Here is a 17914-nt window from a genome sequence, read left to right on the forward strand (position 1 = left end):
GTCACATTAGGCACAGGAGGTCAGAGATGAGAAAAACATACTGATGGAAAAAGACATTAGCAAAATCAGAAAACAGTCAGACTGCTGGTATTTTAAAGAAAGTAGACAAAATTCAGGATCTGAGCACCTCCTACATGACCTTATCTGTAAAATTGTGAAGGTTGTTAACACCAGAAACAATATTACAGAACTCTCAAGGATACAGAAAACTTCTAACAGACCCTTCCATCTCACTCGCTCCCTTCCATCTCACACGCTAATGTGTGTACAGATGCACAATGTTTTCTGAAGCAAAACGAAAACATTACAATATCCAAATTAATTATATGAAGCCAGATTTTATATTTTCACAGGCAAGAAAGTTAGCTTGTAGAATGCTGCGATACATCTTGTCAGAGTGTATCACATCATATGTTCGGCATTATTCTACAAGAAAAAAAAAATCTAATCACATTTATTAGCTGTTTTATTGGTTACTAGAATTAGGCTGATTTGTGAATAAAAGAGAGCATTCCAGTTAATTGCTTGTGTTGGGAATACATTTTCAGGTGTCTGAATAATTGGTATAAACTAGTGTTCTTAAACTTCTAAATACAAAGCCTTTTAAAGTGAAGGAAAAAGAAAAAAGAAAAAAAAAAAGGAAAAAAGACAAAGTCACCACCAACTTGGTATTCTGATCCACAATTCTTTTTCCAACTCTTCACTGTCAGTTGGTGGGAGTTCATATGATTAAAAATGGTACTCAGAAGTATTTAGGCAAAACTATTTATTATGTGTTTTCCCTCCAGTGAATATCACTGAAGAAGATAGAGAATCATATCTTACTTCCTCTAGACACATATTTCAAGTTGATGTTTTGGGCTTTCAAAGCCTACACTTTCCCTGAACCCCTCATTTTCTCATACTTTAAGTAGCACGGTATTCATTTTTGAAAAACAAAAACAATTTAAAAAAAAAAAGTTTCCTGTTTTTATGTAGAAAAATATACTTGATATTCTCTGAAAACCACTGCCAGGTTTCAGAATGCATCACTGACATCTGCACCCTTACAACAACCTCCCTATAAGGATAGAAATACACAAAGAATGCCATGCAAGAAATTAGGATTCAGAACAGAAGTATGTTGATATCTATTCTTACCAAATGCATAGAAAGGTTGGTTCATTCTACTTTTTTTTTTCTTTTTCTGAAAAGCCTAATATTTTCTCTCCTTATATTAGAATTATTATGTTTTCAACACAGCACAATTTGATTATTTGTTTTCTTCTTCATAGTTCTTTTAAAACCACAATTAGCTTTTCACGTTTAAATTTATATAATTGGAGCTGACATTAGTTTTATTGGCAGAGAATGAAGCAGTGTTAATTTGTATTCCCTTTATGGATATAAATGTTCATGATAGCCTTCTTAGTGGAAAGATAGCAAAGCAAAGAGAACTTGAGATAGTAATATATTTAAATATAACATGAGAAACAGGTAAATTCTTCAATTAGCAAGCAATTAAATTTAGTAATTATTCTAAAATGACTGATACTTCTTTTAGAAAGTGCCTTTAACAAGAAGAGGGATATTAATAATCCAGTCTAAAGAGGTTGTTTCTGTAGATAAAATAGCAGAGCATTAGCTTAAACTAGTTCTTCAAATGTAATCAAATATGTTAAGAAAAATACCTTTTTCTGCCAATATAGGTGTGATTATTTACTTTATTATTATTATTATTATTTTTTAACCAGTCTGTTAGGACAGCAATGTTTTACACCCTAAATCAAAAGAGTTGTGCTTAATAAGCAAATAAATAAAATGAATAACCTTTGTCAGATCTGACAAAATATTTAAAATCTTACTTAATAAATACTCTTATTAAAGGTCTGGAAGGACAAGCCTGAACAGGTTCAGCAGCTATTCTTTTTGAAAGGTGTAAACTTCACTCAGTGTTATTATATATGTGCCTGTAAACATGAGACGAGAATTGCAGATTTTCTGTGTTAGAAGTGCAAAGAAATCTGAGCAGCGAGAAAAAATAAATAAATAAAAATATGCAAGTTTGGAAATCATCCTTCATTTCCTCTTAATGAAAAATGAACCTTATCTTGTAGAATACCATATATGATTTTTATGACAAGTAAAGAGGCTTTTCTCCATTCAGATAACTTGTATTGTGGATTAACTTGGTGGAAATGCAACTCAGGGTTGAATTTTCAGGACTTCCACTATTCCTTCTTTATTGAGAGCTGAACACGCAGCTGATGAAGGAAAAGAATGAGATAGATGAGATGGAAAAGGGAAGATAATGACTTCTTTACAAAATCTAATGTAAGCATAAAGCATGAAGATGATGAAGAAGCAGAGGTAGAGAGATATGTACACTGGTTTCTGTTATTCTGCCTAAATCTGTATGTCTTCTGTACTGTATGAAGTGCAATTGTTTTACAAGCAGAAGTCTGTGTTATATGCATCAGTTTACAAGTCCTTAAGAAGCAAACTCTGAAATAAGGTTGAGTTTTTTAAAACCAATTTGAGATTATTTTTTTTTTGAGCATACACACTGATGATATACATGACTAAGATAGCTGGATAGTAGTTTGCCCCATTCTTATGAAGCCTTTACAACATTTTTTTCTTTGACTTTATTTACGTGCAATCTTCTTTTGTTGCATGCAGTCTTAAACTGGTTTCTCACATGTTTTCAGTCTTCCCTTCTAAAAATCAATTACATACTGCTTCTTAGATTCTTTTCCAACACTTTCTTTTCAGCCTCCTGCTGACTTAACATAGTGTTGTTGCAGCAGCTCTAGATATCTTCATTTAAATTCACTCTTTTCTTTACAGAATTACTTTTCAGTTCACTTCTGTAAAGCAGAGATGTCCATCTACTTTATGAATTTTTAAATACCACTTTTAAGATTAATGCTGGGCTCTGAAAAGCACAGTTGTAGGAGGCTTCAATGCATTTTCTTGATGGGTTTTCTGAGGTGTTCCATAACACAGAAGTGCATAAGCAGATGTCATGACAATGAGTAAGGAAGAAATTGAGAAAATAATTGAACAAAAAATGTTATTAGCCAAAAAGTCAATAGAATGTGCACTGATAACACTGTGCCCTGGTTTGGCTGGGAGAGAGTTAATTTTCTTCTTAATAGCTGGTATGATGTTGTATTTTGGATTTAGGATTAAAATAATGCTGACTACATGCTGATGTTGTAGTTGTTGCTGAGCAGTTCTTACACTGAGTCAAGGACTTTTGGCTTCTCATGTTGCACTGCCAGCAACTAAACTGGAGATGCACAAGAAGCTAGGAGGGAACACAGCCAGGGCAACTGACCCAAACTGACCAAAGGTATCCCATACTTTATGATGTCATGCTGAACAATGAACCTGGGGACAGCTGCTGGGAGACTGGCTGAACCTCAGCTGGTGGTGAGTAACTGTTGTGCATCACGTTGTTGTTGTTGTTGTTGTCGTTGTTGTTGTTGTCGTTGTGGCTGTTGTTTTATTTTATTTTTTTTTTCCCCCTTATTATACTGTCTTTATCTCAGTCCATGAGTTCTTCCTTTTTCCAGTTCTCCACAATCCCACTTAGGGGGAATGAGGAAATGACTGGCTGCCTGCCAGGTTAAACCACAACACCTTGTTATATCTTAAGAGACAGATTATGTTTTCAGTTTTGTGTTTGATTTCTGATGAAAAGATGTCACTATCTTCAAGACAGATACAACTGTCTTTGTGAAAAACTGATCTCTCTAAAGCAATTTTTTTTTCGTATTTACAGCAGGAGATACTATACACCAAGTTGGTTTTATTTACACTGTTCTGGTTCCCTGTACGTTGATTCCAATATTTATGTCTGGTCAATGCCAATTATTTCTTCTCATCAGTGTTAATTAGCTACCTGCATACTCCAATAGCTATGCTACCAAGAGTTTCTCATTTTTTTTCCTTAACTTTTTAAGATAAGCAAAAGAAATCTACTCTGATTTCTGTGGATAACCAGGAGAGTGAAGTTATTTATGGAAGATGGTATTTGGGTATGCTGGTAGAAGAATTAGATTCTGCTTGCTTAATATTTGCAAGGTTTTAGTAATAATTTACTCAGCAGAATTGTGATCAAAGGATGTGGTTGTTTAGAATTTTGATAATTGTGAATTACACAGTAGTTTGTTTATGGGTTAATTTAGTAGATGCTTGTCATGTTCTTGGTTGCATAAGAATAGACTTCTGTGAACTACTTGCTAGAAATCTTTAGATATTTCAAGGGCTTCAATCAAGCACTGTCATTTCATATGAGGGCTCCAAACTTCTGAGACTCATGCTCATAATACTCCGAACATATTTAATATATTAATTTTCAGAGCATTGGGTACTGACTTTTTGCTCCCAATCTTTTGCCTAGGAGAAAAATTGGCTGCATGAAGTGCTCCTGAGTTTAGAGGCTAAAGAACTGAAAATGAAACTCACTGACTTTCATGCCTTTTATGTGCACAGAACTGGGAATTAAATGGTGCACAACTTGATCTGCAAAATTTTCTAAGATTTTGAGATTAGACCCAATATAGCATAGAAATGTATCATTTCTCACTGTTCCCACATGCCTACTGATGTCTGAACTCTGTAATCTTTGAATCAATCCCACTTGTTTAAAGAGATTCATGAGACTGAAGTCAGGCAGAAAGAATCCTTCTCGTCCTTCTTATAAACACTATTTGAAAGATTCATCATCTTTCTACTTAATTAATGCAACCATTTGCTAACCATTAATCTAGGAAGTCTCTTTCTCTTAAACATGAATGACAGTTCAATGTCTGTGTCAACTATTTCTATAATGTGTTAAGCAGATGGTCTCAAAGGAATGCAGAATTTGTGAAGGTATATCAAAAATGGTTTCTGTGATAGTGAATTACATGTTTCTAGAAAGTGTAGTTTGGTGTTCTTTAATAAACTGCTCATGTGTATTATTCCTTCCAGAGAGAAGGAACCAGCAAAAGGAAGTGTCTCTTGCTCTATCTAGTAAATGAGATAGTACATCAAATATAGCAACAGAAGAATGTATTGCATTTCACATATGCAAACCAGATTATCACAAGCAGGTTCAGAACCAGTCTTTTATGTCCCAGTATCTCAAAGATAAAAGGGTAGCATCAAAATTTGCATGAATTTAAAGATATTTAAAACAATAGAAATTTAAACTGCAAATGCAAATTAATCCGTCACATTATCCCAACTGTGAGAATATCCTTTAAATTCCAAACCTGTAGTGTTTGAGTAGAAACTTTTTTAGCATTGTGAATCGGCATCTGTATCTAAGATGGTGAAGACAAGCAAAGAAATTCTTCTATCTCAGATATGTCAAGGGCTATTGCTCATTAGCCAGCTATGCCTGGAATCAGCTTTCAGAATAAAGGGGTAATTTCTTTGGAGCTAGTGTCACATCTGCCACGTGTTTGTCTGTCTGTGATAATCTTTACTTTGTTCTCTGCAAATCTTTATCTGAAGCTGTTCTTCAGCAGAGTCCTTAATTTTAATGACTATCAGGGATTTTGATCATTATATGGTGAATCTTTGCCTCTCAGATGTGAATGGCTTTTTAAAAAGTGCTCCCAATTTCAACAAGTAGTCCACTGCAGAATAACACTTGTAAATTGAATATTTTTGATTCTTCAGCTATATTACAGTAGGTTTAACAAATTTTTGTCACTAGAAATGTCTAAAAATTAACAATTTTGATCTTTTGGAAAAGTGGGTGAGGTAGCTGAGGGAGAGAGATAAATTCAAAAGAGAGAAATTTATGATGTCCTAGGGATACATCACTATTTATAATATACTGGAATTTTCTAAATTTAATATTCTAACATTTGTTTTCATAATTTTTGCTGTCAAAAAAAAAACCACTTTTTTTTCTTTTTTTCTTTAGCAGAATGACCATGCATCACATATATACATGTACACCATGCTTCAGATAAATATATTAATTTCTGCTGTTAGTTATTATTATTATTATTTAATAATCTGAACTTCTGAACTAACTTTAAAATCAAGTATGTCTTCTGAAAAGCTGGTTTACTATTTATTATTTAATTTAAACATAAATGAAATTTAATTAACATTTTCAAAAACATTCATTTAAACTGACAGATTTGATTAGTCAACCACTATGAATTTATTTTTCTTCAATATTTACCATTTATAGGCTAGATTTGTCAAATAACTCTCTATCTACAGGTTACACAAACTTCATTCCAATTGTTCTTCATTGTCTCTTACTGGAGAGTTTAAGACCAGTCTGCAGTGGTCTAACTCTACTCCCAGTCAAGTTAATGGATGCTTTCCAATTTACAAATTCCAGAGTACAAGCCTCTGTAATTCGGTGCCTGGCTCACCTGGCAGCTTCTCCTCCTTGATATGCTGACTGCTTTAAGATGTTTGAATGATGAATAATGGTTTTAGACACTTGTAGAGAATACATGCATACTTATAATGATTTAGCTAGTGTCGACTGCTGTGAATCTCAGAAGCTCAGTGGTTCTCTTATTACTGTTCTGGCAATGTAAGTAGGCTTTAAAATGGGCATAAATTACCTGTTTACATATTTCCAAACCTCTCTGCTGTAGTAGAATGGTGTACAATTGCCTAATATAAATGAGAATTAGTCACTGTGTTTTTTTTTGTTGTTGTTTTTTTTTTTTCGTTTTTTCTTTTTCTTATTTCAGTTTTGCCTTGGTTTTTAATGTTTTTTCTCTTAATTTTCAAAATTTTCAAAATTTGCTTGCTAATCTGAATTTTCTTATAATGTGAATTAGGCATATAGTTTAAAAGTTGAAAAATATTACTAGGCAGTATAATATTTAACTTTTTTTTTTTCTATATTTCTAAGCTTTAACCTAAAAAGGATCAAGAGTTAATACATCAGAACTGTAAGATTTATTTTTCTTATATATTGGGCCCAAACCTCATATTTTCTTTTCATGTTAATGCAACTACAAAAGAGACTCAAGTGGTTCAAACAGCTAGGCTTTGGTTCACTTTACATTCAGGTTCCCCTAGGTTACAGAGCTGGCAAATCTTGTTCTGCCTCGCATCTGCTCCTCAGTCCCTGACTATGAGAGCTCTTGTTCTGGCTGCCAGATAAGTCCCTTTGGGCTGGCTTCTGCAGGAAACAAAGGAGAGCTTCGAGTTATGAAGAGGCATGACTTGTCTCCACTAGTTGACAAGTTATAAAGATGGTTGACAGCTGTCATATTCCACCCAAGTGCTCCCCCATGCTGAACTATCTGGCAAGTGGGTCCCCCACAAAACAAAAATCTTTGCCCCTGAAGAATCATTGTTTTTGCAGAGCTGCTAAAATATAGCCTAGGGAAAAAAAAAAAAAAAAAGTCCTATAGGTATGGGACTTAGAGTGTAATTTGACACATTTTATGTGCTAAAGTCATGATATTAGTTATTTATTACCTGAGGTTATAAAATTAGTATAGGTTCATAAATTACCCTTTAAGCAAGGAATCTAATTGTTGTGTGCTTATTCTTCAATAGTTGGGGCTGAAAATTATTTTTAGAAAATGGATTGCTTTTGCCCATGGTTATGCAAACCTGTTGATCTTTTGATGATGGCTGAAATAAACCCACTACAGTAACAACAGAAAATTGGTGTGCTGCCATGGCAGAAATTGCTTTATATAAACAAGCATAATGACATATTTGAAGAATTTCAGGTGATGTGGAAAAAAAGATGTTTTATATCTCAGTCAAAATGAGATGTATGAGAAAGAAGCATATCAGATTATTGGGGAGGCTTTGTGAGGAAGAAGTAGTACAGCAGTTCAGAACAATATTTTAAAAAGAACACGTTTTGCTGCTTGTCCACAAAGCTTCTTAATTATTGTTTTTGATGCTGTTGTTGTTTGTTGTTGTTGTTGTTTTGTTTTCTTTTACCAGTATTTTTAAAATCAATGGATATTTATAATGGAAAATATAAACAGTTTGCACGGGCCTATCTTTGACCATTCCTGTAAAGGCACTTGAAGTACATACAGGTTTAATGTAGTGTTGCTTTCTAACAGGAAATGCTCTTTCTCCCCTTAATCTTCCTGTTAAAACATTCCTTCTTACAAACCTAGGACTTTTCTGTTTTTACTTGTAGCAAATCCCTTTATAATTATTCTTCGCTTGGCTTGATACCCCTCAAAAATTGCCAGTTTCTGTGGACAATGCTTCAGAACAGAATGCACACAAATGCTTTAAATCAGAGGATTATGCCAAAGGAAAACAAAAACAAACAAACAAACAACAAAGAAAAACAGTTTAATGTTTTTCTTGCATATCCATAGCCAAGACCTGGATTACTGGAGCATTACTGGAGTTGAGTGAATCAATTGCTGATTATTTGAAATGGATATTGAAGCTCTCTCAGAAGAATCTAAATTCCAAATTAAGGCTGATGACCGTTGTTTTGACTTTGGTTATAATAACCCATGAGGATTTATATATTCACAAAAATCTCCCAAGATTTGCTAGTTTCCTGCAACTAATGACCACTCTCAGACCAAAAGTTGTGTTCAAAGGCTTTTTATTAGACAGCAGATGTATATGAACTTGTTAAAGGAAATTAAATCAAGCATTCTTCAAACATCCCCTCTTTATTATGCCTGCAAACAATAGTAATAAAATTAAAAAATAAAATAAATAAAATAAAACAGTGAATTATAGCTGGTTTCTCTCATTACTTTCTTGTTTCTTGTTTTACCTTGCATATCTCTTTAGTTCCACATTTTTTGTTGTTGTTGTGCTGAAAAGACGCATAATACAATGCAGTGTCAAACTTGTTATCCAGCTGTTGGTCCAGAAATGGACAAGTCTCCTATAGGTCATAACTTGTAACACCAAGCTGTAATGACGCGCTGAGAAATCTTACATACCACAGAGTATCTCAAAACATATAAATGTTCTTTCAACTGAATCTATACTTGCCTACCTAATTATGAAGAGATAAATTACTCTCCTGAGTAATTTACTCACATTAAATATATTTGATTAACTCATCTATGCCTTTATTGGAAACTGTCTCCTACAGTAACACCTACAATGTAGAGATTTAAAGGGAAAAGTTGAATCCCATCCTGTGATGTTGGAGATAAACTGTCTTTTCTCTTCTTTGTTCACTAACTGATACAGAGGGATGTTGAATGCCAAGTGAAATTGCATTCTTAATTCAGAAGTTATCACTTGTGTGGTGGTGTATATGCATAGTCTCACATTGGAAGAGATAGACAAGAAAGATGAGTTTAGTTAATGCATAAAGTACACAAACTAAAAGTTTCTGGAACATTTTGCTTCTCATTTTTATCATATCTTAAGGGTAGTTGAAGACTGCAAGAAAGGACAGGTGCTGAAGTTGTTAGTGATGGGACTTAGATCTTTATTCTGCACAGAGATAATGCAATGAATTTCATTTGTTGGAGAAATGCACCTCTTTCCCTTCTGAGCACAAAGGCACTTCTTGGATTAGATGAACAAAATACTATAGACAGAGTTTTTCTGGAGATACCTCTTTTGAAGTGCAGATCTTTAATTCATAGCTCTCTTGAATGCCTAGATATGCTCTGTGAATTCATGACTTGTAACAGCATTTCCATGTTAGAGGTCATGAAATAAGTGGAGTCATATTGGTTATAAATTTGATTTCTTGTCTTGTATAAATTTGTTTATTCATAACAGCATATTTAAAATAACAATATCGATGGAAATAGAACCCGTGTTGCAAAAGTGGTTCCATAATGCAAGCCCGGGAACCATTAATAACAGTTCCTGTAAATAATTGCAAATATTCAGCTACACAAGTAGACAGAGAGGAATCTTACTAACTCACAGGCAAACTAACTAAAGTACTAAATGCATTCGAAAACTGAGGCATCAACAAAGAATGAGATGTTTGTGGAACTAATGATATTAATGCATATCTTTCTTATTTATTTTCTGCTGGCTTAAGATGCTCAACATTTTTCGTCCTTGTTTATTCTGTCAAGTTAGACTGCAAATCTTTTCAGTGGGGAATTTTTATTCTTTTTATATGTCTTTGGCATGTGCACAAAATATAATCAGTACTACAGAGAGATCAGCCTCATTACTATTAATAACAGAGACTGCATGTATTTAGCAATGTTAACTCTAATAATCACAAACATAATATGTTGATAGAATCTGCAGGTGCATAATTAGAAGTACTGACTTATGGTTAACTAACATTTAAGTTGTGTTCACCTCTTTGGAATGTTTTTTCCCCCTAATAATTCAGTTTTGATTAGACAGATCATCACCAACAGGTCAGTGGGAACAAGAGAAATCAACGCATCGAGCCTTGGTTCCCTTATACTACACCCCGTTCATTTTTTAAAGCTTATACTACAAAATGGCATATTGAACCTCCAATATTCCAGATAAATAAGCAAAGGTTTCTGAAATTTTGTTTTAGTTGAGTTATTCTCTGTATTTGGGAAGGAGATAGATGATATAGATATATTAGATATAGATGGATATAGATATAGATTAGATATAGATATAGATTATATAGATTAGATATAGATACAGATATAGATTAGATATAGATATAGGTAGATAGATTAGATATAGATACAGATAGATATAGATTAGATATAGATTAGATATAGATATAGATAGATGGACATGGACATATAGATAGATAGATGGATAGATAGATAGATTAAATAAATGAGAGAGATTAAATAGATAGATGATAGATAGATAGATACTGTTCTGTGATATTCAACATCACACCTAACACCTTTATGACACTTTGATGCAGCTCTTTTGCATTTTAACTTAACCGTTTTCTTGTTGGCCTCTGGCAGACTGCTGACAAAGTCAGGAAAAATCACAGAATGAAATATAAAAATAGCCTAATCTTCAGACAGTGAATAATATCAGAATATTACTGTCTCTTGTGTAATTGCCTTTAAATTATTTATAGATAATTTCTGTGGAGATAGATTCATCAGGCTGGAGGTGTCTGTGACATAGATGTCTACATTTGGACTAGTTACCTTCTGTCAAAAGAAAAGCAGGCACATTTAAGTAAAGTAGATATAATCAAGTATATGAAAAGAGAAGAATTGTGCCCTAGATTTACCTTTTTTCACAAATGAAGCCCACAAATAAGATGTTTTCTTCATCAGCAGGTTGTTTGATGTATCTTACTTTAGGTGTCATAAAATAGTTGCTACGTATTAACAAGTAGATACTCTAGGAAATTAGATGAGATCTTCACTTTGACATTTGCAAAGGGCCAGAACATCATAAAACATCATGTAGGATGTGAGATAAGCTTGACTATAAATGCATATCAAACTTTAATATCAAAACTCTTTTTCTCTCTCACCAAGAGAGGGCCCTTGTTGCATCATTTAGTGGGTGACATCCCTGCCCGTGGCAGGAAGGTTGGAACTAGGTGGTCTTTAAGGTCTCCTCCAACCCAAGACATTTTATGATGATTCTGTGATCATGATGCAGTACCTGGCTTCCCCATACCTGCAACATAAACTGTCTTGGCAGTATGTATGTATCTCACCTAACCTAGTGGTAGTGATACAAGTGGCAGTCTTTAAAAGACATTTAGATGTATAGCTTAGTGATATGGTTTAGTGGAGGACTTGTTAGTGTTAGGTCAGAGGTTGCACTCGCTGATCTTGGAGGTCTCTTCCAACCTAGATGATTCTGTGATTCTGTGATTCTGTCATATTTTCATTGCCAGATAATTTTGATGACATCTTAAAAGAAATGTGATTTATATATAAATTGAGTTTAAGCTAATTTGCTTAGTATTCAGGGAAAACTGGCAGCTGGTTCCCCTGCCCCTACCTAATTTTTAATGAAGCAGAGAGGTAGCTCTGAGAAAATGCTGAATTTTAGGCTCCTTCTTGAAGCAGAATAATGTCAGTATAACCATTACAGAACATTTAAGACACAGTCACGAAAGAAGATTACCTGCTGAGGGAAAAGCCAGGGAAAGACAAATCTGGAATTAAATTTACAGTATATAGAACTGCAAAGATTTTCAACAGAACCATAGCTCCTACTGAGGGGCTGAGACTGGTTTCAATATTGCAAAACTGTCCCCACTACTCTCTAAATCATGGTGAGGTATTGTCTGGCAAGAACAAGAAAGAACAAATACCCTTTTCCCCGAGCTCTGAATTTTGCGCTATGTGATTGAGAGGTGCAATATAAGTTCTCACTAGTGACCTTATGAAATTTTCTATTTGCATGTAGTGGGTTTAGGTGGCAAGGTTTTGGTAGCAGAGGGCTGCAAGGGTGGCCTCTGTGAGAAGCGTCCAGAAGCTGCCCCATGTTAGATAAGGGTCAGTTTCAGCCAGCTCCAAATGGGACTCACTGCTGCCCAGAGCCAAGCCAATAAGAGATGTTGTTTGCACCTCTGTGAGAGCAGATTTAAGAAAGGGAAAACAAACAAACAAACAAAAAAACCTGCTGCACAACAGCACCTGGGAGAGTGAGGAGTGCAGACAGTGCAACAGTGAAGACACCAAGGTCCATGCAGAAGGAGGGCAGGAGGTGCTCCAGGCACCGCAACAGAAGTTCCCCTGCGGCCTGTGGAGAGGCCCCTGGTGGAGCAGGCTGTCCCCCTGCAGCCCATGGGTCCCACACGGAGCAGATCTCCACGCTGCAGCCCGTGGAGGAGCCCCCGGTGGAGCAGGTGGATGTGGCCTGGAGGAGGCTGCAGCCCATGGCAGCCCATGTAGGGTCAGTTTGGGAAGAATATTTTCTCCCAAAAATATTTTCTTCTGTATTTTCTCCCCCTTTCCCTTTGAGGAAGGGGGAGTGAGACAGCAGTTGTGGTGGAGCCCACCTGAGTAAAACCACTACAATTACACTTCAATATCCAGATTACTTTTGTAGCTCCTTTTCTAGCAATATTCAAAGCTGAAAGAACTTAATGGTCCTGAAGGTAAATTTCACAGAAAATAAAATAAAATATAATAAAATAAAATAAAATAATAAAATAAAATAAAATAAAATAAAATAAAATAAAATAAAATAAATAAAATAAAGTAAAATAAAGTAAAATAAAGTAAAATCTGGTGTTTAAAAATACATAACGAATATTATTTTTTTAAAATTCCTGAATGTGAAATTAATTTATAAAAACAAAGCAAGACAACCAAACAAACAAGAAATGTATTTGAAAAGACTATCTTGTAAGGATTTATGTATACTTAAAAATGGAGGTATTATTATTTATTATACATTATACAACACTGTTGTATTTGCTGTAAAAATCTACTTTTCTGTGTATTACACTACCCTCTGTAGTAGTACATGTCCAAAAAGTATCTGGGTCTCCCAAAATTTCGTTCAGTAACTAAAAATATGCATTTTATAGGTTCCTAAAATTGTACCAGTTTAGTCAAATTTAAAAGAGAAGGAAACATTCTTTCATGATTTTTTTTCCCCTGGTTTCTCATTCTCTTCTTGTGCCTCCTTTTTCCAACATGTCTTCTATTTTTCAAATTAAAATAACTGACAGTGAAGATAAGGAAAAGAAGAAAAATGGTAAATTCTTTTTTCAAACTTTTTTCAGAACTTATTATTTATTTATAAAACAAGCCTATTTACCATAGGCTGCGTGGCTTTTAAAAATAGATTATTTATTTGCAAGCTCCACTTTTTTTTCTTACATTATGATTATTCTATATACTTTTGCAGAGTAAAAACATCTTAAATATAAAATTCTACTAAAGCTCAATCTTCCTTTCTTTCACACTAGCTCCAAAATAGCATCACATATTGATTGTTACTCAAAATAATCATGTTTACAAGCAGTTTGTTCATGTGCACACACAAAAAACTCTGTTGCTATAACTGCCATGGGAGATGGCAAAGAGAAAGGGAATTTAGGCTTTATCTATTTATTTGCCTGTCCTTATGGTGTTTTAATGGAGAAAAACTATATAAATATTTCCATGCTTATTTTTTTTTTCTTTTCAGAAACTAAATCTAGGAACTGGATACATGTTACCCTCTATATTTCTTGCAGTCTGGTGCACAAGAACTCTTTTAAGTTCATAGCCAAACTGTTTTATGTAATCCAAAGAAATTGAACAAAAGAACGTCACTTTTTTCTGAAGGGTGTTTTTTTTTTTTTTTTTTTTTTTTTTTTTAATGTCTGTGTTCTCAGAAGTGGAAGAAAATGTTCATTTATTAATCAAGGATGAAATCATGCCAACAAGAGAATAGTCCCATTAAAGTGAAGCATAACTCACTTTTCTCTGAAAAAAAACGGTCTGAATATAGTTGTATGTTAAACTGAAACATGTTAAGTGACATACATTATACACAAGTGTCTGTCAAGCAGTATCACACTAAAATTTCTCACTTATAACTACATTTAATGTATTTCACTTTCTTTTCTTTTTACATTAAAGGATATATTATTTAATTTTGACTTATGGTAACTTAAAAAGCCATTTGACTGGAAATGATGAAAAACAATTGATCAACATGACAGTCCATTGGGAGAAAAGCAAAGGTAAGTTGACCTTTTTAATTTTTTTCTCTCAATTCTGTATTGGTCAGAGTGGTTTAATATTTGTTTTTTACCTTTTTCATCTTTTCCTACATTAATTTCTTATTCCTCTGGGGATATTCTCTATTTTATTAAAAAATGCAGTAGATATGTCAGTGTTAAGCATGCATTTTGCTTGGCTAATTATTAACTAGTCTGCAAAACGCAAACCTATTTAAAACATTTGATTTATTTTATGTGTTTAGGTGGAGAAAGGACGAGGACTTACTTAAACCATGTTTGATTAATGTATTTTCCTCAGATATTTTATTTCTGTCAAATATTTTTTCCTTCTATAAATTCACTTTGTGGATTGATTCAGGGAGTTTCAGGAAGAACACTCTTCTAGATCAATACATAGAGCTTTGATTTGATAAAGATTCACTTATACATGTACTCCTTTTTGGTAACAGTTTCTATTAAAAAATGCCTTCAGTTGTGATGCTGAAATGATTGTTTTACAGAAAAACCGGACCTGGACTGTGGAAATCGAGGAGCAGTGCCTTTAAAGAGAACAGAGGTTCAGACAAAGTAATGAAGGTAAATCCTAGAATTGTAGGAAAATTAACAGAAAGAAATCAAATACACGAAACATATCCTTGCTCATTATTAGGTCACACACACACACGCACACAAAAAAGAAAAAAAAAATAAAAAGGAACATTAATCACTGATACCATCTGTTCATTTCTAAAATAAGTTTGCAGTGATGATAACAGTCCATTTTAGTTTCATCCTGAACAGGATGAATATTAGTCCAAAATGTGTTCTCATAGATTAAGTTTGAATTAATGGTTATTCATCTCCAACTTCAGTCATTTATATTTCTCTAACAAAGGCCTAATTAAATTAAGAATTTCCTCAGATCAGTAGTGTTAGAAAGTTACAGCTACTTGAAAAGTGCTTGGTGACTCATGTGAAATAAATCTGTCATGTTATTCTACCAATATGGGTAGTCAAAGAATTGTGTCAAAATAAAGTTAACACAGTATTTTGCCCTAATTCTTATGTCTGTTGGCTGAAGGCATGTTCATAATATGTAAAAGAGCCCAGCATAAACAGTCCTGAGTAAGGTTCAGAGTAATTGTTGGTTGACAAAACATGCGTCAAAATTGTGCACAAACACTGGGACAGAACACATCAAATACAGACCCCTGTGCTGGAGGATTCTAGCTACCAAGCCATCCCTGTGAAAGGCAGTTTAGATGAGGTGCAGTATTATGCTGATACATGCATCTCCTTTCCATTTTCAGACTTACATTAACCACACCTGGATCATGAAGTCCCTTCTGCAGTGAAGGCCTTGAGGAAATCGTTTAGAGGTGTGTGTTGTTTGCTGAGCAATAATGGATTCCCTAAGTGGTGAATGATAGAGAGATTGAAAACACCCTTGTCCTCCACAGCTAGTACATGTAATGGTGGAGAGGATTTTAGTTTCAAAAGTTGTCCATTAGGAATCTATGATGATGAAGAAATTCATGTGAAACTAAATTAAACAATTAAAAGTAGGATTTTGTATTTAGAAAAAATCACATTTCCAAAAGAAACCTCTATATGTTCAAAGAGAATGAAGGTTATGACTACTGCCTCACAAGATGTATGTATGGTAGTATATATATTTCACTCTGGCACATTGTTTACCCAAAAGATCTTTTAGCTTGAGGGGTTTCAGAATTTTAATGTAAAATTTCTTGATGTACTTTTTATTATTTAACAGAAAGAGGCTGTCAAGAACATCACAAGCATTGTAAATTATTGTTTCTGTGTCAAGATGTATATGCCACTGTCAACTCTCTTTGCAAACATCAGTGCTACTTTTTAGAACTGGAAAAAAATATTTGGATAATCAGAATATATTACTGAACAGGTATGAGGTTGTATCAAACATGCAATACATTAGATACTAAGATGAAGTACCTGGTTGGATAGCTAGTTGCACAGAACATAAACTAAACATTGTGTTTAGGGTGTCAACTACTACTGATTTCAGTCCTTTTATAAGCTTGATAAGATGCCAAATAATTTCTTTCTGTATTTAAAGAAACCCTTTACTTAAAAGAAAGGGTGAATTACATATGAAAAAAATGTAATCCCTGGGTGCCATCTATCCTTATGGGAGTGAGTAGTGAAAGAGAAAGGATAATTTCTACAGAGTGATATGTTATCACTCTTTATTTCTACAGCTAAAATTTCTGTACATTCTTAAATGCATAGCTTTATTTATCATTAAAGATAAATGTGAAATATATATTTCAGGAAAAGATCAATGAACAAACTAAAAAAAAAAAAAAGAAAAAAAAGATGGAATAGTGGCTTGTCTAGCAGTTTCTAACACAGCTTTGAAAGTTAGATACTGCAAAATTCATCAAAATTACACTCTCACATAAGACCTCAACAGAACCATCAAGAACAAACTCTATGGTGCTATTGTGCCCACAGGATTTTGGTAACATAGCATTGTCAGCTGGAAGGTGTCTTTTTCCAGCACAGCTGGTATAGCTATCATGGGTAAACTTTTCCTTTTACATAGAGGCATGAACTATGCCAAAGTATTACTATGTGTTTTGCCATAGTAATTTTATTTTATTTTATTTTATTTTATTTTATTTTAATTACTATGATGGATGAATTAAGTTCTGCATAAACATATGTCAATCACAAAAAGGTTAAGGTCAAATCTTATTTTAGTCTCTAATACATACAAGACTTATGTTGCTAATGACAGAAGTGTTTACTGCCTATTAGATCTTCTACTACAGAATAGGGGATAATAAGGATAATAAACATTATGTTAGTTCCTTCTTTATTTAAGTCTACTAAAGAAAACAAAAAGGTAAGTGCTCTGAGCTTTAGGACAAACTAGAAAAAAAGAAGTGCAAAAAAGTTATCTATATTTTATATGAAATGTGCATGAATTTCTGGCTTTGAATTAGTGATGTTTGCCTTTAATTCACATACATACAGTAAGACATTATCCAATTTTTTTTATTATTAATATTTTTTTGTCACTCAACTTAGTAGAAATAGTTCTTGCATTGGCAGTTCATTATTTAAAGAAATACTGCTGTTCTGAAACTATATATATTAGCAATGAGAGTTAGATGGGAAGGTAAAAAGCTAAGGTCACTTTTCAGATTTGTATTCAACATTTATAGAACCATTCACTGTTTTGAAATATTAACAAATATTTCCTATTTTTCCTAAAAGTTTATCAAACAAGACACAGCCTTAACCCTTGGATATTTAAACTGACTAAAGACCAGATGTTTTAATTCCAAGTTTGGAAATGACATTTCTCTTTAAGAAGCAATGCATTTTGTTGTAGCAATT

The 17914-nt window shown here is 33.6% G+C and overlaps 1 long non-coding RNA gene across 3 annotated transcripts in view; it reads left to right on the forward strand.

The window, feature by feature from the left end:
• Positions 1-1457: 1457 nt before the first annotated feature.
• LOC106037552 (uncharacterized) overlaps positions 1458-17914 on the forward strand; it is a 48858-nt gene continuing 32401 nt past the window's right edge. The window contains exons 1-4 of one of the 3 annotated variants that reach the window (XR_010829657.1): positions 1458-3417; positions 14445-14548; positions 15049-15124; positions 15838-15906. This is a non-coding gene — a long non-coding RNA (uncharacterized lncRNA). The remainder of the gene's footprint in view (positions 3418-14444; positions 14549-15048; positions 15125-15837; positions 15907-17914) is intronic. The other 2 variants (XR_010829656.1, XR_001208098.3) reach the window with 2 other exon arrangements.

This window comes from Anser cygnoides, chromosome 2, assembly GCF_040182565.1.
Source record: "Anser cygnoides isolate HZ-2024a breed goose chromosome 2, Taihu_goose_T2T_genome, whole genome shotgun sequence".
Classification (NCBI taxonomy): domain Eukaryota; kingdom Metazoa; phylum Chordata; class Aves; order Anseriformes; family Anatidae; genus Anser; species Anser cygnoides.